Source organism: Lutra lutra, chromosome 11 (genome assembly GCF_902655055.1).
Source record: "Lutra lutra chromosome 11, mLutLut1.2, whole genome shotgun sequence".
Classification (NCBI taxonomy): Eukaryota; Metazoa; Chordata; class Mammalia; order Carnivora; family Mustelidae; genus Lutra; species Lutra lutra.
Window position 1 is genome coordinate 56,831,345 of NC_062288.1, and position 24,078 is coordinate 56,855,422.

General features: G+C 40.5%; 2 long non-coding RNA genes across 2 annotated transcripts in view; one reads left to right on the forward strand and one right to left on the reverse strand.

The window, feature by feature from the left end:
• Positions 1–7,042, forward strand: part of LOC125081389 (uncharacterized) — a 34,781-nt gene extending 27,739 nt beyond the window's left edge. Inside the window, exon 3 of the long non-coding RNA XR_007121669.1 lies at positions 6,727–7,042. This is a non-coding gene — a long non-coding RNA (uncharacterized LOC125081389). The remainder of the gene's footprint in view (positions 1–6,726) is intronic.
• LOC125081388 (uncharacterized) lies at positions 757–19,955 on the reverse strand. Its single transcript, XR_007121668.1, has 3 exons — positions 19,782–19,955; positions 4,540–4,583; positions 757–1,125 (listed from the first exon to the last, which is right to left on the reverse strand). It is a non-coding gene; the product is annotated as an uncharacterized LOC125081388 (long non-coding RNA).
• Between the last annotated feature and the right edge of the window lie 4,123 nt (positions 19,956–24,078).

Genomic DNA, 24,078 nt, shown 5'->3' on the forward strand with positions numbered 1-24,078 from the left:
CAGAGAGGCAGGCAGAGAGAGAGAGGGAAGTGGACTCCCCGTTCAGCAGAGAGCCCGATGCGGGGCTCGACCCCAGGACCCTGAGATCATGACCTGAGCTGAAGGCAGAGGCTTAACCCACTGAGCCACCCAGGCGCCCCAATAGCTCAGTATTCTTAATTAATACAAATATAACTAATACAAAAATAATGTCAAATAAGAAAAAGAATAGCAAGCAACTTAAAATCCATGCATTTGCACAATTTTTTATTTTAATTTAAAAGATCCAGAGTTTGGTCTCATTTAAACAAATGAGAGGGGAAAAAAAAATGAGTGAAAGTGGGAAGTGTGGATGGAGGAACTGTTTAGGAAGCAAATATATTTAGGCCTGTACAGAAATTGCCATCTTTGTAATTTGGGTTTTTTTTGTGTTTTTTTTTTTAACAAGTCTCTGACTCTATCTTCTTGATCCTCCAGGGTCTTTTCTATGGTAAAGGGATGGAGAGCCATGGCTATGCCTGGAAATTTAGGTACATGCCTTCAATTAGTGTTGTGCAAAGCATATTTGGGAAGATGTGTTATCTGCTACATAGAAACACCTCATGGCAGGTGGGGGGGGGCAGGTGAGACGGCAGTGTGGCAATTTCTTCACTAGCACATATCCCTTTCCTGAAAATTAGAACTACTCAATTGCTTTGCCCTCTGGGGAGCTGCTTAACAAGCTATGACTATCAACCAGCAAAGCACACCAAAATCTAGTGGGTCCCCATTTTGAAAAGTGAGATTTAGTTCCATGCGATTGAAAGGGCAGAACAAACGTCAGGTGAAGAAACCAGTGCTCTAGCTCTGGGACGGACACCTCTGCCTGGAGGCTTGGCTGCCTGCACACCAGGCTATCCTTTCACTACCCCATCCAGCACTTGCCAGGATGAAGCAATGGATGTGACGAAGCTCAAATTCATCATTCGTCTGGAAGCACACCATTGACCTTTCAGGACACTGCGTTAGTAAAGAGGCTTTCCGAAGCCATTATTTCTATGCATCTCAGTTTTGTTCAGATAGCAAGATCCTTGCAGGTTTCCAGTGTGAGTTTCCATAGCTGCAGACAGTGATGTCTTGATTTACACATGTACAGAACTGGACTAGCTGTTGATAAGAAAATGTTAATTAGTGTTATAACTGCTCCTTAATTTGCATATTCTGTTAATTAACTTTCTCCTTGGGAGTGACCAGATTTGGAAAATGAGAGCAAGAGAACTAGGTAACTTAGAGATACAAAAGATTTTAAAAGTTTTTTTCCCCCAAAGACCCTCCTAATACTGAAGCTCCCCCACCTTGTCCCTACTAGGGGTCTTTCTACTTCTGCCTACACAACTCTAATGATTTCACTGTGGGGAAAATGGGATCGGTATTAGTACTTGATCATTTGCTGAATACTGTGTGCTGGGTATTATCTCCTTTATTCCCCATAATTACCTTAGCAGATAGGAATTGCTATTCCCATAAATGTTGAAACTGAGATTCAGAAAGTTTAAGAAATTTCTTAAAAACAATTATGTAGGGGTGCCTGGGTGGCTTGGTGGGTTAAAGCCTCTGCCTTCAGCTCCGGTCATGATCTCGGGGTCCTGGGATTGAGCCCCACATCAGGCTCTCTGCTCGGTGGGAAGCCTGCCTCCCCCGCTCTCTCTGCCTACTTGTGATCTCTGTCTCTCTCTGTCAAATAAATAAATAAAATCTTAAAACAACAACAAATGTCTGATTTCAACTCCAGCATATAAAATCTCAAAAGTCATCATTCCTCTCCTAACAATAAGAAAAAGCTAAACAAACTGAAAATCAATTACTTTTCTGGGACTCCCATTCATGGGGCAAACTGGTACCCCCAAGTCTGGAGAGGCAGGTGAATAAAGAGACTACTGCTGAAACCTTACCTGGAGCAGAAGCCACTGGATCCATAAACTGATAATAAACACTTAAATGGTAATTTTGGAAAGTTGCTGGAAGCTGAATGTGGACTAGCATGAGTGTGAGAAACTACTTGGGGAGGGGGTCACAATTTTAGTGGGGGGTCCCCTATTTATGTGAGCTTTACATCCAGGAACCCCACCAGGTTCTCAAGGTAAAGATAAGAGAAAGATATCTTTGTGGATCTACTCATGGAAAAAAAAAGCATAATCATTGTGAAATACACCAAGAACATTCTCCATAATACACTCCAGAGGAAAATACAGAGAATATTGCTGTGCCCGCAGATTTGGTTTCTGGTGAAAATTCACTTCCCAGTTCATAGACCTCCATCTTCTCACTTTGTCCTCATATGGCAGGAGGGGTTGAGGAAGCTCTTTGGGCTGATGTTTATAAGGGCTCTAATCCTATTCATGAGGGCTCGACCCTCATGGCCTAATAACCTCCCAAAGGCCCCACCAGCAAATACCATTACATTGGAGAATAGGTTTCAACATATGAATTTATGGGGGTCGAGGGGGACGAAGACATTCATTCTGCAGTAGCAAGAAATGTCAAAAGAAGTTTTTTAACACCAAATTTCTTGTTAAACAGCCAGATTTAACCTGCGCGTCCTTGCCAAACCCACTAAAATCACAGTAAATGGGTTGTTGTAAAGGTGTAAGCCCACAAGGACAAAGAATAGAAGAGGTGATATCATCCAGAAGTGGACACATGGCATCCAGCCTGGCAGACCTCAGGAAATGAAGGAAAGCCAGTGCGCAGTCTGGTATACGCTGCACGGCCTCTAGAGGCTCAGGAATCACTACTGTATGAGATTCTTATCTCCTGCATTTCCTCTGTAACCAGTTTTCATGAACTGAGGCTAAGAAAATGTATTGACTGCTCACCTTATTCAAAGGATTTATTTATTTGCTTGGGCTTAAAAGTACACAATTCTTATGAGTAGTGTTGCGAACAGAGAAACCAGATACTCCATATTAATGACTGTATATGGTTTCTGGGTACAGATCTGGCTCTATGTTCAGGAGCACATCCCATGAGAGGGAAATTCATAACTGGCAGGGTAGCTGTTGGCATTGATTGATGAACTATCGGATGATGCAGCCTTGGTTTGTTTGGCATTCTTATCCATGCCTTGGCTGAAAGTTTAGAGAGCACATTGATTTAATTTGTGGATGACAGGAGTCTGGAAAGGATAGCAAATGCATTGGGTGATAGAATGAGAATCCAAAGAGATCATGACAAGCGGGAGAACTGGGATAAATCTAACAAGATGAATTTTAACAGTAATAGATAGAAGATCCTGCACTTTGATACAAGCCAGGACTCACAGTACTTCCAGAGAATTTATTGATACAAATCACCAAGTTTGGGATAGTTAAGTACAGGTATGTGGTATACATGTTGGGAGTGGGAAGGGGATGGTTTAGTAATAGCGGGTATGAAGAAGATTTGAGGATTTGGGTTGAAAGCTAATTTAGGGAGTATGATGTGGCTGCCAAAACTCAATCACTGACATCTTTCTATAAGTAGGAACACTTGGACCAGCCAAGAGTTAAAAGTTCAAAGTGGAATTAGTTAAAAGCTGACCCAGCAGCTTCTGGAAGACCCAGCCATAATTGCCATCTACCCAATTCCTAGCCTTTCTCTGTAGTGATTACTGAAGATATTCATGTGCTGATAATACTAACTGTTCAAACCACAGGGACTTCTTCATTAGCTTGGGCAAATTTCCTAATAAAAAAATGTGCTTTTATACCATTAAAAGTGAACTTTGCCTCCAGTCACTATTACCCCTAAAAACCCTTTAGGAGAGAACCACATTGGAGACCACGTCAGTCTCGGTAAGATCACCAACACCAGTTTCACTTTCCAGCACTGGGAGCAGCTTGCTGTGTCTTTAGCCGAGCATCAGTGAGGGAGCTGGTTCAATTTTTGTGGCCACGTTAAAAGAAAAATATCCATCTTTTAAATATAGGAATCACACTCATGTAGCAAGATACTCCCATTATTAGAGAGGGAAGTAAAGGCGTTGAGTGACTAGCAGGTTTTCATCTCCTCCTGACACTGGGGCACACATTAAATGAGAGGAATGGCTGGAAGTATTATACAATCTCTCTTTCTCTCTGTGCAATTCTCCAGAGTAGAATTTGTTTAAGCTACACATGGATATGATAGCTGTTTGGTATCACCACATTTAGACAAAAATGTCAAGAGTGTGTAGATTTCCAAAGCCTGAGGTCAGAAAAGGTGTTTAGAGGAGGACAGTTCCTCAAAATAAGGTCAATTGCCTTATAATTTGATACCTTAAGGAGATTCATGGCTGCCCATTTTAGCAATAAGGTAAGTGTCCCTGATAATCTAATCTACAGTTTAATTGTTTGTCTGCCTTGGGGAATTATTGGGTGTCTAGATCTGTTCTTCATCATTACTATGCATCATTGCTCCTGTGTCCCAAAAGGTCTCAACAGGAAGCTGGGATTTTAGAGTCCTCCCCTCTGCACACACACAATATAAAAAATGCCAAGGTGAAGTCATTGTTCTTTCCTTGCCTCTCCTGGCTAGCAACCCTTAGGCAGGAAGAGAACTCACCTTAAGGAAGGAGAGTCCATGGGCTTGTCTTCCGTAACAGGGAACTGCAAAAAGAAAACCAGGCATGTATTGAAGAATGTGACACTTAGTGCCATATAGACATGCTTATCTAATGCACTTGGTAAACTTCTCTGAAAGAGATGTGGGCAACTGTAGAATCCTGGAGCCTGTGAGATTGCAAACCTAATTACCTAATTTCTAGGAGGTTCACAGACCCTGTCATTATGCTTGACCCCGGGGAAGGTAGAGATTGCTGGTCTTTCAGCATACTCATCACCATAGGAAGAGAGTACCATTTTTTTTTTTAAGATTTTATTTATTGATATGACAGAGAGAGATCACAAGTAGGCAGAGAAGCAGGCAGAGGGGGAGGGGGAAGCAGGCCCCCTGCTGAACAGAGAGCCCAAGGTGGGGCTCCATCCCAGGACCCTGGGGTCATGACCTGAGCCAAAGGCAGAGGCCCCGAGAGTACCATTTTTAATTCAGGGATCTCTTTGGGTCAGGGCCTGAGCCAAATATCAATGTATAAAACAGTAACCCAGACCTCAGATTCCTGCACAGGTGATGTTCCCAGAGACAGATTCACCTACTGAAAAACCGGACTTAATGTGGTCTTCGGCTGCATGATACAAGCACTTAGGTTTAGTAATTTACAGAATCAAGTAAGTACTCCTATTCAAGAGCTTTTAGTGGAAATGGTGCAATTAAATGACCAATGTTTCAGCAAAGCATTTTAAATCTGCATTTAGCAGATAAGTTTCGTCCTGAAACCAAGGGATAAAGTCACACTTGTGATTTTTCACATGCTAATATTACCTGCTTTCATACATTTTAAGCCATGACAATAGACTTTGTACTGAAATCTAAAATTAGATTTTTAAATATACTCAGGGCCTTGTCACTGCGTAGGTTAGTGGTTTCCAGAACTTATTGATCCCATAATGTCGAAACAAATTTCTTTTTTTTTGTTGTTCTGCTTTGCTTCAAGGCACTTAATCTTCCATTAGAGGGGATCAGTTATTGAAATTGACTATAAAGAGCCTTAAGGCTGAATTAAAATTGCACCAAATAAACAATTATGTCATTATATTTGTTAAAAGGCAGTCGTCACTTGGCTTATCCTGCTTGTGCTTTAGGGACTTGGAGTTGTAGGGTAATTTTTTAGTGGAAGTTTTTAATCAAACTGTCATCTGTCCAAGCCATCTTGTTGAAACATAACATTTCTGACCCTGGTAGCATCATGGGAATTTGAAAGAGAATATAAATTTGCTTTTTCTGACTTTCCTTATTGGTTCACCAAAAAGAAAAATTAATTTTTTATGTATTCATAGATTAAAATATCAAACTTTAAAAATCTTTGTCCGTAAAAATGGGAGAGCAAGATATAAATTACCAAAAATCTCCTGATACTCTTATATGTCTTATTCACCGATAGAACTCCAACCAAAGGATTATGGCCAACATATACTGAGCAGTTACTTCCCATGCTGGGCTCCATTATTGGTGGATTGGTATTGTCACTTAATCCAGATACTAACTCTGTGAAGCATGTTTTATTATTACATCCATCTTACAGATGAGGAAACTGAGGCATAGGGCAAATAAGTTATACTTCTTTAAAAGTTATTACTCTTGGGATGTGTGTGTAGTTCAGTCACTTAAGGGCGTGCCTTCTGCTTATGTCAAGATCCCACATCGGGCTCCTTGCTCTGTGGGGAGTCTGCTTCCTCGTCTGCCTGCTTCTCCCTCTGCCTGCCACTCTCCCTGCTTGTGCTCTCTCTCTTGCTCTCTCTCTCTCTCTGACAAATAAACAAATAAAATCTTTTTTTTAAAAAGTTACTACTCTTTCTGGAAATAAAACGTGTTTGTTTTACTTCAAAACAAAACAAAACAAAACTCAGAACACCAGACACTTCCCCCCAAAGTGCCCTTGACAAAGCTTTTGGGAAAGGCCTGGCTTCAACCAAGCTGGGGATGTGGGTGCAGAGCTCACTTGAGGCCAGGTGTATGACTACAGCATTTGTGTTCTAACATATTCCTTCTGGAATAATCTACATATGAAATAGGAAAATCCTCACCTAGCCTTTTGACCCAGTGACTATAAAACCCAGGGAATAGACTGGATGAAAATAGTGCATTTTCAAATCCCCAATTCCCTCTTGAATTCTGTTTGTATTCCTTACATAGGTTTTGAAGAGACTTTGGCCAAACAAACAAGCTGAGCTGCTCCTGTTTAAAAGAGACTATTTTTCACGAGTGCTACATATCGGGAAACAAAAGAGAGGCACCAGATGCAAAGAGCATGTAAGCCATCTTCTCTGCTTTTAAAGTGTTTCTAAAACTGACTTAGACTCCTTTATTTATAATGACACTTGGTATAAATGACCTTTGGGTAACTTGGCTTTTGTAATCAGAGGATCATGGGGCTTTTCCCTCTGGTTTTGCCTTCCCCTTGTTTTTCTCCCTAAAAAGGACATGATGGAATATATTCTCTTTATTCTGAACAAATCTAAGTCCCTAAACAAGCCATGCTCAAGCTGTGCTGCTGATATCTGGCTTCTGGAACTTAGTCATTTGGTGGAGCAGCTTCTCATTTTTTTTTTGCTGGAAGGTAGAAGCATTGGTGGGTGGTTTGCTCAGGAAATCCTTTTACATTCTACTTCGAGAGCAGCTCACAGGTTAAGATTACAGTTAAACTATTGCAATGGGAACGGTGTAGCCCTCTTTAGCCAGGCGGCTCGACGATGGCGTCGGCCGCAGACAAATCAGGTTCCAGCCTTGGAAAGGTCATTCTGAAAGAACTGTCTTCTCTGTCTTGTGAAACGTAGTTAGATACTTGGAGTCTTCTCATTTGCTTCAGTTTGCACTTGGGAGCTAGGATAAAGGAAACATTCAAGAGACTTCATTTTCTGAGTTCTGAGTATCCTTCAATATATTTTTTTTAAAGCTTAGAAGGAACTTCAGGGCTTATCTAGTCCATCCCTGGACAGAGAAATGAATGCTTTCGAGTGAGAGAATTTGATCTTTAGCCTTTTCTGGGAGAAGAGATTTAAGCTCTTGATCATCAAGAATACACCTTCTCCTGAATTTGTTGCCTCTGCCAATATTTCCTGTGTATTTGCCATGTGCTATGTACTGCTTGGTCCTAGGGATGTGAAGATGATTATGACCCACTTCCTCTGTTCTCTGAGAAAGGAGGTAGTTAGGTGTGATTTAGCTTGGGTTGGACACTAGGGCCAGCGGGGTAAATCCTGTTAGAACCCAGCCATGCTCATTTGTTTATGCATGTCTATGGCTGCTTTCACAATATAATGACAGAGTTGAGTACTTGTGACAGAGACTATATGGTCTGCAAAGCTAAAAATATTTATGATCTGGACCTTGACAAAAGGTTTGCGGACACCTGATTTAATCCCTCTTCCTTTGGGGTTTCATTAACAGCAGTGGTTAGAAACAAGTGGCTGATAGATGAGTTTGCTTTGGCAAGCACTGTATTTTATTTTATTATTTATTTTATTTTTTTGTATGTTATGTTAGTTACCATACAGCACGTCATTAGTTTTTGATGTACTATTCCATGATTCATTGTTTGTGTGTAAAACCCAGCGCTCCATGCAATACATGCCCCCCTTAATATCCACCACCAGGCCAATCCATGCCCCCCTTCCCCTCTAAAACCCTCAGTTTGTTTCCCAGAGTCCATAGTCTCTCATGGTTCATCTCCCCCTCCGATTTCCGCCCCTTTCATTTTTCCCTTCCTTCTCCTAATGTCCTCCATGCTGTTCTTTATGTTCTACAAGTAAGTGAAACCATATGATAATTGACTTCTTCTGCTTGACTTATTTCACTTAGTATAATCCTCTCCAGTTCTGCGCATGTTAACATAAAAGTTCAGTATCTGTCCCTTCTGATGGCTGAGTAATATTCCATTGTATATATGGACCACATCTTCTTTATCCACTCATCTATTGAAGGGCATCTTGGCTCCTTCCCACAGTTTAGCTGTTGTGGACATTGCTGCCATGAACATTGAGGTGCATGTGGCCCTTCTTTTCACATCTGTATCTTTAGGGTAAATACCCAGTAGTGCAGTTACTGTAGCTCTATTTTTAACTTTCTGAGGAACCTCCACACTGTTTTCCAAAGTGGCTATACCACCTTGCATTCCCACCAACAGTGTAAGAGGAACCCTCTTACACTTTCTCCACAACCTCTCCAACATTTGTTGTTTCTTGCCTTGTTAATTTTTGATATTCTAACTCTTGTAAGGTGGTGTCTCATCAGGACCTGAATGTCACTGCAGGAGCCTCTAACCTTCCTGTTTTCCTAAGCTGAGCCACCTTCACATTGAGGCTCTCTCTGTGGCTCCTGAGGGCATTTGAGTTTGAGAGCCTGGATGCAGAGCAAGACCACTTAAGATGGAGAGAATGAAGAGTGATCTGTCTTCACACAGCTTCAGAGCTAAGGCTTGACCCAGGGAACCCAGTTTTTTACTATCAGGAACCCTCTCATAACAGAATCTTCAGGCACTGATGGAGTTACAGAAGGGAGGGAGCAGGCAGTCCATAGAACACTCTAAACCCCAGGTGCCGGTATTTCTTGGCCTTCAGAACCTGGAGCAGCGCCAGCACATAACAGATCCTAAATATTGTTGAATGAATCAGTGCAGAACAGAGCAAATAACTAATGACACTTTTTAATTGGCGATGAAGAAGTTGAAATTACCTCATTGTGTTTTCCATAAATTTTTAAATACTCCTTTTAATGGTATAAAAGCACATTTTTGATTAGGAAGTTTGCCCAAGCTAATGAAGAAGTCCCTGTGGTTTGAACAGTTAGTATCATCAGTTTTGTTATCAGCACATGGATATCTTCAGTAGTCACTACAGAGAAAGGCTAGGAATTGGGTAGATGGCAATTATGGCTGGGTCTTCCAGAAGCTGCTGGGTCAGCTTTTAACTAACTTTGAACTTCTAACCCTTGGCTGGTCCAAGTGTTCCTACTTATAGAAAGATGTCAGTGGTCGAGAGATTACCATTATTACTCACAGGTGATAAAAAAAACTCAGCTTTTCATGAAATATAGAGAATATAACTTCATATCACAAAGATGGAATCTGAAGAAGCTATGAAAGATCCCATAGTTACTTCTCTGTTGGGTGGCAACATTCTCACCTGACAAAATGAGTTCATTCTATTTAAAATATTACATTTTGTAAATGGTTTAACACCCTTGGCAGCTAGCATTTATCGAATGTTTACTATATAGTAGGAACTATGCTAATAGCTCTTTATGCAGTACTTAATGGAGTCATTGCTACAAACATGAGGGAGATTGGATTATTATTTTCATTTTATACATTTGGAAACGGAGACAAGTTCAAAAAGGTTAAGTTACCTGAAGTTGTACATGTGTTTGTTGGCAAAAACAATCTACTTCTAACTCCAAGCCACTTAGCCACTGAACTGCCAGTCCAATAACTTGTTTCAATAGTCCATGTTTAATCACAATTGTCACCTTTTCAGTACAAAAATTCTAGACAGAGGTGCTGTCTGGGCCATATATTGCAGTGGGATTTTCAAAGCAATTCTTAACCTAGGATCCATGGATAACTTGCACGTTTATAAGTGCTTTAAGGACACTGCAAAACCCAAATATTTTATGCAAGCTGTGTGTGTGTGTGTGTGTGTGTGTGTGTGTGCTTTATGTGCATAAGTGAGCATTCTTCCAGGGAATAGCTTTAATTGAAGTCCAGGACCCAACAAAATGTGAAGAACAATGTGCTTTCTTAATAATTCAATTGTTTTTTTCATTTCCTCGGGTAAAAATTTCCTGAATATCAACCATGTGGCAGGTACTATGTAGGGAGATGCTAAGATGAATGATGCATTAAGGTAAAAGCCCTTTCTGTCATTTATTTTGCAATCACCTTAGCAAAAGGAGGCCCTTCATATCTTTCTTCATCCATAGCTCCAGAATCTGACTTACACCATGCTTTAGCTGACCGTTTAGGGCTCAGTAAAAAATTAATAATGCTGAATATGTTCATTAGTAAATTATGAAACCTTAGAAACTCGATTCCCTACCAAACCAGTAAAAGAAGCCTCTGTATTATCTTTTCATAAATTACGTAATTATTCAGTCTTTATTTTAGTCCCTCAGTTTTCTTAAGGTCCTCAGTCTTTGAAAAACATAAACAACAACAAAAACTGTTTTTAGCAATAAGATTGAGTCTTTTCACATCAGGTTTATTTTTCAGGACTCTTTTTGTGTCAAGTGACAGAAACCCAACCTTAAATAATGACAGGAATTTATTTAGTCACACAGCTGAAGCACTAAAGCAGATTTCGTTTTAGGGATGTGTGAGTCTAGAGTTCAAACAATAATGTCAAGCTTCATTTCTCTGTCCATCTTTTGAATAGGTTTTTGCCATATGGTGAGAAATAGCCCCAGACTCTTATTCTATCAATTTAGCAACCTCAGCAGAAAAATCTTCCCTAATCTCTCAGCAGAGAAGTCACAAGCAGTGTCTGGATTGGCCTGGATTAGACATGCTTAATGCTAAACTAGTAAGTCCTATAACTACAGTCGAGAAGCACCCAGGGCCAGGATCATGTATCCACTCATGGAGCTTGCGTGGGGGAAAGAAATTGTTCCACTCAAATAACATGGTATCATATAGATCAGAAAACTCGTATTATTGTAAGAGAGATGAATGGTGCCTGATGGACCAAAATTATAGATGCCCATCACACCAACATATGTGTTCTCAGGAAACTGCCTGATAGTCTGTCTTTTACTTAATGATAAATGTTCTTTACTGTGTACCAGGCATTTTTCTAGGCACTAGAGATACAGGAAAACAAAACAGGCAAAGATCCTGCCTTCATGCAGCTCACATTCTAGTTAGGGGAGAGAATCAATAAAGAAAGAAAATAAGTAAATTGTATAGTAAGGCAGGAGGTAAAAAAGCATTATGGAGAAATAATAGAGAAAGAGTAAGATAAGAAAGAGGTGTGGAGTTTATCAGAGGAGAAAGGGGAATTCAGTGTTAGCATGGTCATGAAGTCTTCACTGGGTGACTCTGAACAAAGACTTGAGGTCAGTGGGAGATGACCATATAGATACCAAAGGGCTTAGAGTTCAGGCAAAAAGGAAACAGCATGTGCAAAGGCCCTGAGATAGGAGCATTCATGGCTTATTCAAGGTTTAGCAAAGAGGCCAAGGTTTAGCCCCGAGATTGGGTGAGAAATGGGGAGAATATTTGGAGATGATATCAGAGAATAATGGCATGCCTTGAGAGGACTTTGGTTTTTACTCTGAGGGAAATAAAAAGCCACTGGAAAATTGTAAGCAGTGTTAAACTTTTTGAACAAGAATGTTCTGGATGCTGTGTTGAGAACAGGCAGAGTGGGGGCCAGGGCAGAAGCAGGCACACCAGTTAAGAGGATTTGGCAATAATCTAAGTGAGAGATGGTGACTTGGAGCAGGACAGTATCAGTGTAGGCGGTAAGTAATGACCAGATTTCGTAAAATATGTTAAAAATAGAACTTCTGGGCGCCTGGGTGGCTCAGTGGGTTAAGCCGCTGCCTTCGGCTCAGGTCATGATCTCAGGGTCCTGGGATCGAGTCCCACATCGGGTTCTCTGCTCAGCGGAGATCCTGCTTCCCTCTCTCTCTCTGCCTGCCTCTCCATCTACTTGTGATCTCTCTCTGTCAAATAAATAAATAAAATCTTTAAAAAAAAAATAGAACTTCTAGTCTATTCTATCTGATTTCAGTGTGGGAAAAAGAGAAAGGAAAAAAGTCAACCTCAAGTCCAAGATCTTTAAGGATAGAGTTGATATTAACTAAGGTGGGGAAGAGTGAAGAAGGAGCAGAGTAAGGAAAAAGGGAAAGATAGGGAAAACTACTGAACTTTATTATATTCAAGTCAAATCTATTTTCAAACCCCCAACATGTTCATTTCTTTCCCCCTCAAGAAAGGTCCTTGCACCTACCAATGCCTACTTTATATCTGGTCCTGTGCTAGGTGTTTGGAGTAAAACCGTAAGCCCACAATTTATAGGCTGTTGGAGATGACAAGGATTACTCACGGGAAATTTAAATAATAGTAGAATATTTGAGTAACCACTTGGACAATGATACAAACTTTGTTGCAATAGGACTAATTCTGCACCAGGGTCTTGTAGGAATTCAGATAAAGAAAGGCTCAATTTTTCTGATCAAAATAAGGAAGGTATAATTGAGGCGGGAAGATTTTGGTTGGCTCCTGAAAGAAAAACTAATTTGGATAAATGGTTTGTTGCCTCTAACTTGGTTGCCTTTATTCTTTAATGGTCTCTATTGTGGCTGCTTGTCAGAATCACTTGGAAAGTTTGCTTTAAAAATGATTCTCCAGGCACATGGGTGGCTTAGTCGTTAAGCATCTGCCTTTGGCTCTAGTCATGGGATCAAGACCAGGATCGGGCTTCCTGCTCAGTGGGGAGCCGGCTTCTCCCACACTGCCTGCTTGTGTTCCCTCTCTGGCTGTCTCTTTCTGTCAAATAAATAAATAAAATATTTTTAAAAAATTATTTAAAGAAATAATTCTCACTTAATTGACATAGGATGAGCCTTGCACATCAAAAGTTTTTAAAGCTTCCCAGTGATTCCAACGGCAGCCAGAGTTGAGACCTACAGTGTAAAGCAGAGGCTGGCAAACTACAGCTGTTGGGCCAAATTCAGCTGCTTCCTATTTTTGTATATAAAATTGGACAAGTAAACCCCCATGCCCATTTGCCTACACGGTGTCTGTGGCTGTCTTCAAGCCCAAACAGCAATGTTGACTAGTTGTTATCCAGCCCAGAAAAAGTTTGCTAATCCACAATGTGGTAAGAGGAATATGGACCCTCATATCACACAAACAAAATCTAAATCCTATTTCTACCAAGTAATAGCAGTGTGACTTAGGGCAAGTTACTTCACTTTTTGAAAGATGGTTACTGCACCTGTAAAATAAAGATAACAGGTAGGTCATGAGGTTAGGGAAGAATAATCTGGTAAAGAAACCAACATAGGACCCAGCTGGAGGAACTTTTCAATGAAGTCATTTTCCTTTCTTCCTTACTTTCATATACTGAATGGACCCAACCTCCCAGAACCTTACCTTTGCAAACAAAACAAAATAAAACAAAACAAAACAACCTGAGTTCTTTTGATTTCTTGAGGAGTTATTATAGCCTTCATGGAGTGAAGGCTGTATTATATGCCTCTTCATTTCTCAGCTGGTAAACCTTAAGCAGGGCCTTTGGGTGTTTCAGTAACCAGATGCTTTCAAGAGGAGATCAAGATGGACCTGCTTTGTATGTTACTGGGTAATGAAGAGTTTTTAGTGTGTTCTGGTGTATTTAATATGTAATATAATAAAAAGGACTTATGTGTCATGTCAAGGGGTAGAGCATAAATGATAATGACAAGGGAAATGGAAGATCAGATGGTATAACCTCAGTTGACGGCAGAATCAGCATGATTAACGTTCTTAGCTAAAATAGCCGGCTTTCAAAATCGTTGTTCCAGCCTTTCCAAGGAACTGGGAACATGAGCTGTTTCATAATGAGAAAGGACCTACTTAGTTTCCTGAGTGTCTGAAGGAATAAGGGACAATTCTTAAATTTTCAGAAAGGTTTTAGAAGAAAGCTACTTGACTAAGGGCAGTGATAATGGGAACGTGGCTTTGTAGAAGACCTTCAGGAAATCACGTGCACACGTATGCATGTATACACACATACACGCGCACACACCCTATTAGAAGGACAAATAGCTTTATACTTCACTCTGACTGCTGGTTCTGTAAACTACTATCTCATGCCATGTCCTTAGTGTCTTAGGCCATCATCTTCATGTGTATGATTTGTTGTTCAAGGGTCTTGCAACAGTGATAGTCTCAGGGGCTGCATTAAGGCTTTTGCGGGCCCTAGGTACTTTTGTCTTTGTAGGCCCCTTATTTCATTAAAAAATATTTAAAATTATATTCTTGATTACATGGGTTTAAAGAAAGATATAATCTCAGTTGAATTATATTTATTTTTTCTTTTGACTTTAAAAGAAATTAAAACATTTTCATGGCTCCCTTAAATTATCATGCCCTCTTGGCACTGTGTGTATTGCACCTAATGGGTAGGTCAGCCATTGATGCACGGATACAAAGGCAATGCACCACATTACTTCAGGAGTCAGCAAGTCCTTCTAACAAGACACAGTAGTAGCCACCCTTACTATATTCTGAAACTCTGTTCCTGAACATCAATAACGACTCCCAATGTGTCAGTGGACACCAAAGGTGATTGTAACCCTGTATGATATGTTCCTGCCTGGATGGATGTTACATTTAGTACTGTGACATAGCCATTGTCCCTTCCCTACAGCTGTCTCCTTGTCACTCATGTACAGCCATCTAGAAATAGTGTCAAGAGGGAGGAGTGGACCGAAAATGAAGATGTTAAAGAAGGTAGTGAGTAGAGGGTGCTGTGCATTGCCACCTGGGATTTCCATAGATGGGTTGATGTCCACGAAATATGCTCCTGAGACTATATTCTAAACAGCAGTACGAAGACAGCTTCTCACACCATGACTCAGCTAAAGGAGGCAGCAGTCTGAGTGTGATACAGAGTGGCTGGGCAGCGCTGATGTGTTTTTCCCAGCATGCATCCTCTTCCCAGAAAGTCCTACTTTAGTTGGCGCAATTGCCGAGAGTGAGGAAATGGGTGCAGGCTGGAGGGCACACAGTCACTCACCTAAGTTATAGTCTGTGTCATGGGCTCTACCACTTCCGTAGCACTTCAGAAACTGGCACAAAGGAAGCTTCCTTGCAGTAGTTTGGGATGACAAGGCCATAGTCAGATCCCAGGCCGGCCCTAATTTGTATGTTAGAGTAGAATTTCATGCATGGGCCTAGGTGTAACCCGTTTGACTACTGCCCTTTGATGTAATCAAAGAAGCAGGGGTTTCGCCATAGCCTCTCTGGGCCATTCTTTAAGTGGCTTTTATATGTGTTTGGTGTTGGGTGGGCATGCTTTACTTGGAGGAAGGGTGCTTTACTTGCCTGGGGGTGTATGGTGAAAAGATATTACAAATTATGAAAGGAGATTAATTTTAAATTAAGTATAATGCCACAAAGATTAGCGTATCATAATTCTGGTTTCTTTACCAGAAGCAGACATTTAAAATGATATTTAATATGAAGAGATAAAGAGAAAATACTCCCTTAAATGATTTATAAAACAATGATTTATAAACATGAGCCAGGGAGAGGGTAAGGGAGGAAACTGTGTCAGATCTAACTCAAAAAGCAGCTACGCAAATCAATTTATTTCACAGAGTAATTTGTGGAGCTATTGTTGAAGGTATTTGTATTTGAATAAGAGCTTGTCTCTCATTATCCTGCTTCTCTCCTCCAGGAGCCTATAGTGAAGGCGCAAACTTTTACCTGGGTGATTAGAGCTGGTTGTCATGGAAACTGCTAGGAGGCACCCAATTCAGCATTATGACTTCACTGCAGGATCACAAGCAGGAGGAAGAGAGAGTGGGCTTAAATAAGAGACTTGCTAATTAATGGAGTGCCAGGGGACAGCTTAAAGAGAAAATCACACACTAGATAAATCCAGGTCTTCGGGGCTCTCAGAAGGAATGATGGCAGTCCCAAGGGAGCTGTGGAGTGTTTTCTCTATGATCTGTCCCATTTGGGGTCTTCAGAGGCCAGTGTGCCTGATTCTCTGGAGCAAGGTAGAAAGGAACAACAGTCTTTAACATGCCAGCCAATTGAATTCAAGATATGAAATGGCTCAACTAAGCCCCCAGAAGATGTTGATGGCTTTCCTAGTCCCAGTCCCACCCCTGCCCTTGTGTTTGTGTTCAGGTTTTTGGAAGGAGCCATTTTTGGGGAGTGGGCTCTCCTGCCCTGCTGCACTCTGTCTCCTCTCTTCCACTCTCACAAAATACAAATGTGGTGCCTCCTTTGGGCTCCTTCCTCCTTTCCTTGCCTTCTGGCCTACTTGCAAGGCTGTCTCTTGACCAGCTAGTGAAAATGAAAGAGCATCTGGTACAGCAGAGTCTGTGAATAAAATCTGAAAACACCATTGGATGTGTTAGTCCACAAATATCAGCTGCTGGGAGGGAAATGGGAATATTATTTTCTCACTGGTCATCCCTTTTAAAACATTTCACAAGAAATGAAAGATTAATTTGATCATTTCATTCCATAAACGTTTTCTAAGCGTCATTTACTGAAGTGGGTGCTGTGGAGTTTACCTGATGTACACGTAAATCAGACAGATTCTACTTTTCAGTAAGCCTCCCTTACACAGGAGAAATAAATCTGTGATGCCTGGTGAATGGAATCTAAATAGTATGCCCCCCTCCTTCTCTGTGTTGAGAGAAGTCACGCTGAGATGAGCCTCAATATCCATATGTTGTGCATTTGTGTTGAACCGATATAGTTTTGTTTGACTCATAAATATGTACAGGGCCACTCTGCTAGATGCAAGGTCTGCTGAATTTATGCCAGCATCTACGGATTAGTGTGTGCTGGGTCAGGGGCCAGCCTGGTCTGTGGTCATGGCAGGTGGCTACTCCAGGCCAGCTCCTTGGCAAGGTGGCTGAGCTTTACTAACAATGGCTGACGATGGGTTTGTGGCATATGAGACTATGATCTTTAGTTCCAACTCAAGGCCTCACTGTGGTCTGGGCACACAAACCAACAGCAGCATGGCTACAGTAGTGGGAAAGCATCCATTGGGCTGCCTGGGACAGGTGTCCCATGAGGATCGCATGTGGGAAAACTAACAGTGACCAAAGTGACCTTTCTCTTGGCACTTGTAAGCAGGACTAACCTCTTCAAACTAAATAAGGGCTCAGTTGTTGAACAATTTGGAATGAAAAGAGGCCTTAAAAAGTGAGATAATAGGCTTTCTGCTAATATAAGCACGTGGATACTCAATTAATTAATTGGATAAATAAAAGAGTGAAAGTCGGAATTATTTTACTGGTCTCTGGGATCTCTCTTATATCTTTCTTTCTGTGACCTTATTTCTTGTCAACCTTACCCTGCTCAGGCAAGCCAGCCTCTGCTGCTCCTCAAACGTGCTCTCACCTTAGGATCTTCACATTTGTTGATGATCCCTATGCCCAAAACATTCTTCTCCATGAGGTCTTCCCTCATGGCCTTAGAGCACTCCCTCCTCCCAGCTCTCTTGGTCTTCCTATCCTCCTTTGCTTTTATCCATGGAAGTAATTACTATCTGACTTTACATATTTACGGTTTCCTCTATTGGAATGTGAGTTCTACAAAGACAGGGGCTTTACTTTGTTTTCTGCTGTTCTACCAGCACCTAGAATTGTGTTTGGCCCATAATAGGTGCTTAACAACTGTTTGTTTTTGAAGGAGATGGGAATCTATTCGCATCTGAAGTTCTAGGACTGCATTCTTACACATTGCGAAGAAATACTACTAGGAGGTAGGAATTAAACACCGTAAGAGTGAGGCAGACCAAGTAGCCTCTGATTCCAGAAGGAGAGGTGATTCCAACAGAGGAAAATCAAGGAACAGTTGATGAGGAAAGGACCATTTGACGCTTAGAAGATGGGTAGAATTTAGACATTTGAAGGATGGAAGGGAAGTGAAAGTGAAGGACATAACATGAGCAAATGCATAAAGTTATTAAGAAGAGCTCATTTTAAGTTTACACTTTAACCTCATTATATAAGTCAATGTTTTCAGTGATTCTTGACATGAAGAAAAAATTGAACTCACCTGGGTGACATCAATGACATAACCCAACTTTAGATTCAAATCTAAAGCAGCCTTTCATTGGAATTTACTGCTAAGCAAAACTATGGTTGCTTTTTATTTTATTGATACACTTGGACTTAATCCAAATAAATGAAGATAATATTTTACATAATAAAATTGATAGCAGTAATTTTTCGTTTACTACAAACTGGGCACTGTGCTAATCACTTTATATACAGAGTCTAATTTAACCTCTTAAACAGTCCTTTTGGGGAAGCACTAATTTTACTCCCCTTTCACAGATCAGAAAGAGAACTGAAGCATAGAGATAAAACTTGTCAAGTTTCACACAGCTAGTACATGATAAATCCAAATATTTCAACACATGCCTGTCTGATTCCAGAACCTATTTTTATATTACAAGTCAAAAGAATTAATTTTCAATGCAACAAAATAGAGTGAAGGCAAAAAGAAGAGAAAAAAAGGAAGGAAGGAAGGAAGGGGAAAAAAAAGAATGGAGCTCTTTTGAACCAGAGCAGGGAAATACAGAAAAGAAAGCAGGAGAAAAGATGGTCTGAAATGTAACTAAGCTCAGATTTTGAAGGGCCTTTCTTTCTGGTTGCTCTATTCTCTAGGAAATAACAAAGGCCAATTCCATGAAGCTTGTAATGACACACCAGAGGCTGGTGTGTAAAAGAGGTGTAGACACAGAGCCAGTCAGGTAGGACAAAGGGGGAGCAGACATCCCAACCCACACACCCACTCTCTGCAAACCCCTAAGGCACTGCTGTGCAGAGTCTGAAAATCACTGTCCTATTAATAGGGAGCTATTAGAGGTATTTGGTCTGAGAGGCTAGATTAGAGCTTTGTTTCAAAAAGATGAATGTGTCAACCAAAAGACAAATCGGAATGGGAAGGAACCAGCAGTAAGAAAACCAGTTATGAAGACTCTTGCCACAGTCTATGGGAGAGGGAATGAAAGTCATAACTTAGGCAGGCCTGACCATGAATCATTAATTCTTGAGTTAGGACCCTCATAATGTGTGTGGAAAAGGGACTACTGGGAGAAAAACAGTAAGGGCTGGTAGGTTTGGGGAAATCGACTGAGGTGATAAGTATCCAAATGGGCACCATGAGCTCAGGCTTGACTCACACCTGTGCAACATCCCGAGGGAAGATATTAGCCTCCAGCAATGCTCCCGGTCAGGTCGATGTTCACCTGGTTCTTCCCAACCAGTTAGTTTTTTGCAGGATCCAAGCCTGCAATTTGGGTATGGGAAACCAAGGAGATAAATTTAAGTGCCAAGGAAAATGTTGGAGCCAAAGGACTAAGGTCTCTAGCTTAGCTCCCATTCTCAAACTGCTGAGCCCAGTGGGAGAAAATCAGACAGCTTTGTGTACAGGTACAACTGAAAGGACATCTTTGCTTTGTTGAAGCCATGAAGTCCCTCATGGGACTCTCATTAGTCTCCACCTTCTTGACAAGCTGTTTGAGCCTCTACTCCACTTATTTTCGGTAGGTGGCCATGTTTGTTTTCTCTGGGCCTGATATATTCCAGTGCAGGGTTTTAAATGCTATTTTGATGGTCAAGATTCCAGAACCTATGTCTCTTATCATGATTCTTTTCTGTGCCCCAAACCTTAACCTCATATAGCCATTGAATATCCCATAGAGATCTCAAACTTGGCATGGCCTGAACAGAACTTGATTTCTGCCCTCAAATCTATTCCTCCTCATTTCTTTTCCCATTATTGTAAATGGCAACACCATTCACCCAGATGCACTAAGCTTGAAACTTGGAAACCATTCTTGCTTCTAATCCATTGACAAGTTTTCCCTGTTCTACCTCAGAACACGTCTCTTGCAAATCCATCCTTCCTATTGATTCAATCACCATCTCATCCAAACCCCCACCACCAATATCTAGGTCACAACCATCTCCTAACCAGTCTCTTTGTCAGTCCTCTGCTGCCTGCTACCTTCCCCTCTACTTCCCACACATCCAGAGTTTTCCATTTATTCATATTCACCCCAATTCACCTCTTAGTAGCCTTCAACACTATTAGCTACTTAACTCTCTTTTAAGTTCTTTTCCCCCTTGATTTCCAAGATGGCTCAATCTCCTGGTTTTCTGTTTGGGTTACTTCTTGCTTATCTTCTTTTCAGGCTCATCCTCTTCAGTGGCCATTAAATATTAGAGAAGCTCAAGACTCTATCCTATTCCTCTTCTCTTCTTCCTCTATATTCTATTCCCCTGACCTCACTAGTGCTTGTTTATCAACTACTACAACAACCAACATATTTATATCCAAAGTCTGGAAATCTCCTTTGAGTCCAGTCCTGTATATTCAGATGATTCCTTGACATCTAGATGACTAGAAGTATCTTAAATTTATCATGTTCAAAACTAAACTAAAATTAAATCCCTTCCCCGAACATGGCCCTCTTCTGAGGCTCCTAAGCCCAATGAATTACCCCATATTCCACCCCATGGCACAAGCCCCTGCTCTTTCATCCTCTCCCCTTTGTCCATTTCCCCAGACAAAGGCTGGAAAGACATGATTTCTGGAAGGGGCTCAACACACAGAATTCCATGTGTTCATGGCTCGTGTGAGAGTGCCTGTACTCCCTGACCACAAACATATCAAGGAGGAGCTGAAGGGGTGGGCACAATCCATCTATCATTCCTTTACTCTTCTTTGTAGTTGCACTATATGTGTCTGGGTCCTTAAATAATGAGGTTAATTTCCTTTTTAACTTTGTAAAGAATATCTAACTGTACATACTCTGTAACATTCTGTTATTACTTTACTAGGGCTGCCATAAAAAATGCCACAGGGTGGATGACTTAAATAACAGGAATTTATTTTCTTGGAATTCTGTAGAACTGAAGTCCAAGATTGAGGTGCCAGCAGATCTGTTTCTTCTGAGGCTCTCCTTGGCTTATAGCTGGCTGCCATCTTGCTGTGTCCTCATGTGTTCACCTCTTGATCTGTGTATTGTCTGTGTCTTAATCTCTTCTTCTTATAAACATGCCCAGCCCTGCTGGATTAGGATCCAGCTGTATGACCTCATTTTACTTTAATTACTTCTTTAAAATTCCTATCTCCAAATACAGTCACATTCTAAGGTACTGGGGGTTAGAACTTCATAGAAATTTTGAGGGGAGGGGCACTTGGGTGGCTCACTTGTTAAGTATCTGCCTTTGGCTCAGGTCATGATCCCGAGTCCTGGGATCAAGCCCTGAATCTGGCTGCCTGCTCGGCAACCCTGCTTCTCCCTCTGCACTCTCTTTCTCTGTCAAATGAATAAATAAAATCTTAAAAAAAAAAAAAAAAAACGACAGACATTTCTGGGGGAACACAATTCAGTTGAAACCAAAACTTCTGCTCTTTTTGTTTTATGTTACCTCTGTGAGAGCTGTCTGCGTTAGTGCATGTAGTATGTTTATTTTTCACTGTTGTGTAATAGTTGGTCATATGACCTTACCAATATTCGTTTGTTCTCGGGATGCACAATTGAATTGTTTCTGACTTTTTGTTTTAAGAACAGTGCCGCTTTGACCATCCTTGTCCATACTCCTGGTAATTATACCTAAGTATATACCTAAACATGAAATTTCTGAATGGTAGGGTAAATGCATCTTTTATTATACTAAATAATGTCGAATGGAAAAAATATTTTTGATAAATATCCTATATAGTGTTATGGAAATTTCCTTCAGTCCTCGTTTTTAAAGTTTTTTTAATCATGATTTTTTAAAAATTTTATTGACTGCTTTTTCTGCTTCTATTAAATTTAACAAAAGCATAGCAGATGTGATGAGTGGAGCACTGTGTTTAACAGTTACTAACTCATCTGTTGCCATAATCATATTGTATTTCTTGATTCTGTTAATAAGGTGAAGAGCATTAATGGGTTTTATAATGTAAAATTACCCTTGCATTTCTAGAATAAACTCTCCCTAGTCATGATGGATTATTTTTTCATACCTCACTGGGTTTGGTTTGCTAATATTTTACTAAGGATTATTACATCCATGTTCAGAAGGGAGATAGGACCGTAACTTTCTTTTCTCACCTTGTCCTTGTCTGGTTTTTAATATCAAAGTAGTAGTAGTCTCTCAGAATGAGACTGGTGAGAATCTGTTTTACTGGGAAGGGTTTGTGTAAGATTGGAAATTATGTGATCCTATACATTTTGGTAAAACTAATCTGCAAAACTAGTTAGACCTGGTGTTTTCTTAATTGTCTGGTAGCTTCTGTTTATGTGGTTAGTATTTTTAAATTTTTATTTATTTAATCATTCCTTATATTAAGGACATACTAACATTTTTTTAAAGATTTTATTTATTTATTTGACAGAGATCACAAGTAGGCAGAGAGACAGAGAGAGAGAGAGGAAAGGAAGCAGGCTCCCTGATGAGCAGGGAGCCCAATGCAGGGCTCAATTCCAGGACCCCTGGATCATGACCTGAGCCGAAGGCAGAGGCTTTAACCCACAGAGCCACCCAGGTGCCCCAACATGTTTTTGTATAGTATATTTTCTCTTTAAAAAACCTCATATAGACTACCAAACCGTAGACACTCTGTAACTTGCTCTTTCATTTTATGTTATGCCTGTGAGAGCTATCCATGTTAATTTTCTGCCAATTTTAATATTTTCGTTCTCTGAGGTCTGATTTTATTTTTTATTGGTTCTACTTATTTGGCTCCTACAGTCCCATTGCCTTGTATTTTTACTGACTTTGCCTCCACTAGAACTTAATACAGGGGAATTCTTTGAGGAGTTGAGAGTGTATTTCTCCTGAAAGCATTTCTGTTGGTTTTCATCGGACACCTGGGGATACAAATCCATTTGAACTTCTTACTTTGCAGGTTTTTAACCACACCAGTTGTGTAAATTTGGATCTGAAAAAGGCATGCCAGTCAGCCTACAGTCATACCTTCTCAAAGGGGCTTTTTATTTCTTCTTCACCCAAGTCTGGGTGAGACAGAAATTTCTCTCTCTCTCTCTTCTTTTGTGTGGTGGAATTTTTCAAACTTACCTTTTCTCGTGCTTGTAAATCTTTGTGTTTAGGGCTTCATGAGGGGTCTCTGGTCACATTCCCCACCATGCACAGGCTGGGCTTGGTCTCCTGTCTCCACTGCACATAGTCGATAAAGTGGGAATTCTAGGTCATCAGAGTTGGGCAGATGTCCCCAGAGAGAAGCCCATGACATCACAGTCCACTTAACTTGTGAGCTCACTTGATTCCAGCCATTGAAAAATCTGTACTTTATTGTAGCTTAGACTACATTTGAAAGCGGTTTTGAATATTTTATCTAATATTTTCAAGTATTTTATAAAGGTTTCAGGATCTTTAGCCCGCCATAGTGTGTGAAACCTAAGTCAGACTCTTTTTTAACTCAAATTTCATCCAGTTGACAACTTCTGTGACTAACCACCGTCTTCTCTAATTTTTATCATCCTCTATCTCAAAGGTTCTTCTTGGTCATTTGTTCTGGGCTAAAGACGTTTCTTGAATATTTTTGAGAGGAGATCAGTGCAGTTAGGGGATACATCTTCTGAATTTTGCCCCTTTTCTTTTACCCTGAAAGAGGATGCTATCTTGTGTAGGAATGTGTTCCTTGAGTTTTAGTCCTTTTTACGCTACATGATGTTGATATTATTTCACCATCTTCTAAGATCCTATGTTGCAAATGACAGTCTGATCATTTTTCTTCTGTCATTTATTTATTACTTTTGGCTAGGAGCTTGTAAAATTTTA